We start from the raw sequence: 2,811 nt of genomic DNA on the forward strand, positions 1-2,811 counted from the left end.
ATCAAGCAAACTTTCTGCAAAAAATAACATGAATTAAGTTAGCATAAGAAATGAGAATTAAACCATTTAGAAAAAGCTTCTTCTGGAAAGCGTTTTTACGATTTTAGTTTTAGTTAGTTTGTTTAGCTTATTTTCATTTGAAGTTGAAAGAATGAATGTTTTTTCAACTTACAAGGTATTTTCTCCCTTCTTTCAGTATATCTTCATGATGTAACGGTAGCGCATTCGGCGTCCAGGTTCAAGTCCCGGTGGCAAATTCAAAAAATGCCCATCAGCGTAGCCACTGAGGGAGTGGTTTCGAAAATAGACCAGTGAATTGCTGTTGTGACAGAGAATCTTTGAAACTGGATATCTGAGCGTGTATTATTTACGTTTTAATTTGCATTTGTTTCTCAGTTATAAATGTATGCCCGTTAATAGTAGAATTCTTGTAGAGCTTCCGCTTAATGAGTTTATTTAATCGCTGACATTTCATTTTCGCGATTTTTATCATGCACTGATATTCGGATTGATGATCGCGGCATATTATCGCTCTTTACATCGATGACTCAAGCTACCATTAGCCTCAAATATTATGCATTTACTAACACCTGTGGGTTAAGAGAATTCAATAATATAATAGTATAATTATTTTATTGAGCTAAGAAGGACTGGAACTCTAACAGTGAATCTAATCTTCTCTTCAGTGCTTGCATTTTTTTTTTTTTTTTTTTTTTTTTTTTTTTGAAAGCGTAAGATTCAAAACACATATTCTGTATGATCTGATCATATCTATTGTAACATTAAAAGTTATATATAAATAAATTAAATATATTCTTAGTAAATAAGATAAGTTCATTCTGTTTGAAGAGTATTTCTTACGCAGGCAATGCATTTAAAAGTGAATAGTTATTAAATGTGAAATTTAACGTATTAATTGTATAGGAATGCAAATGAATATTCATGGCAAATTTAATATGACTGCAGTATCCCAACTTTTACTTTAGTAACCTGGAAATCAGTTAGACTAGTTTTCAGTCTAGGCAGCATTATTTTAAAGATGCATGTAAATATATATCATTTTCAAGTTCACAATTTTGACAATATAGAGATTAGAGTTCTTGATATAATTCCTGACACAAAATTGAGACTCTTTAGAGAGTCAATCTACATCCTGCAAAAGAGCACTTTATCCTTATGGACTTAACGCGCATCTCAGCAACGCCACTAGCAGCCAAACAGACGACTCTATTTACAGACAATTTAGATTTTTTAGTAATAAAACTTAAATGAGGAGGAAATTAAAGCAATATTTTTTCCACTCAGGGTTTGGATTTAATAATTAAAAAAAGGTACCTCCTTTCAAAAGGAGTCTTTTTCAAAAAATTCCATTAACTTATCACATGCTTTTAAAAATGTCACCTTGTGGACCTTGTGGATGATCTACTTGGTAAAGTTAAGAAACATTTTCTAGGTCTCCATATTGTCAAAGATTTGATCATCGACTTTTGCAATTATAAATTAAAGAAAAGCATTTTTTTCCTTAAAAAAAATTTCTGTGCGGTACAATTCAAGCACATATTGTATGATCAACTCCAAATTCCTCAAAATTTCAAAAAGTATCAAAATTGCTCCCAAACCAACAGCTCCCAAGTGACACCATGTTTTAAGTTTGAAAAACTTTAAGAAGTATGATTATTAATCACCACGATGTAGTAGCTTCTAGCACATGTAATTGCCAAAATTTGTGGATCCTTATCACATAGTTACAGGTTATCTTAGCATCATTTAAGATTGTCAAGTACGGCAATTCATGCAATTGGGTACGAAATTTCGTCCCACTTTCTATCTGAATAAATACTTTTGCTTAAAGCAATTTTGCAATGATTTGTATAAATTTATTATTTTAGCTAGCAATCGAACTAGCTTATCGACTACTACCTTTCTAGAATGGAAAGCTGCCGTTTGTAAAGATTTTGAACAAATTCTCTTTAATCTACTAAGCTTTAATCAACTGCGCGATAAGAGACATCTAGAATCTCAAATAAAGAAATTGCAAGAAGGTTTCATCATTACCAAAATAGACAAGGTGAGTAATAATTTCAATATTCTTTGAAAAAAATTTTATTATGAGCTTATACAAAAAAAGTTGCTTAGCACTAGCACCTAACAACAAGTTCCTACCAATAACTAAAATTCTCTTTAAAAATTCACTGCCTCGCATAAGAGACTCAAAATTTGTCCTAACAAATTAAATAATAAGTTTCCTAATCTCTATGCACTTTCTAAATTTCATAAAACTCCAGTCAAATTCAGATACATTGCTAATAGTACTAAAGGTTTTCTAAAAGAAATTGATTATCTCTTTGCCCAGAAACTTAAACTAATCTGGATATTGTTAATAATTACGATTTTCAAGATCTACATTGCAATTGGATTAGGAACAACGAAAAAATTCTCGAGACTTTAAATTTGCTTGAAATAGAACATATTCAATGTTACGACTTCGAAAACTTTTATACCACTTTACCTTTAAGAAGAAATTCATAGTAGCCTACTTACTCTTCCCAGTTTCTTTCCGCAAATTCTTACAATAGTTTCTCTAGAGTCTAGAAGAATGGAAATTTTTCCTCAAAAGTGTACTTTTTAACAATTATTTGCAGTTTGATAACAGAATCTTTAAGCAAGTACAGGGAATACCTATGGGCGGAAACTGCTCAACTGCATTTGTGGGCTATTCCTTTTCAGGCAAGAATAAAGTAATAATAGTAAACAAGTAATAAGTAAACAATTTCATATTGAATTATTAATTAAAAATATTTTCAAATTTTT

This window comes from Stegodyphus dumicola, chromosome 4 (assembly GCF_044657685.1).
Source record: "Stegodyphus dumicola isolate Sdum_Otavi_A_Nest chromosome 4, ASM4465768v1".
Classification (NCBI taxonomy): domain Eukaryota; kingdom Metazoa; phylum Arthropoda; class Arachnida; order Araneae; family Eresidae; genus Stegodyphus; species Stegodyphus dumicola.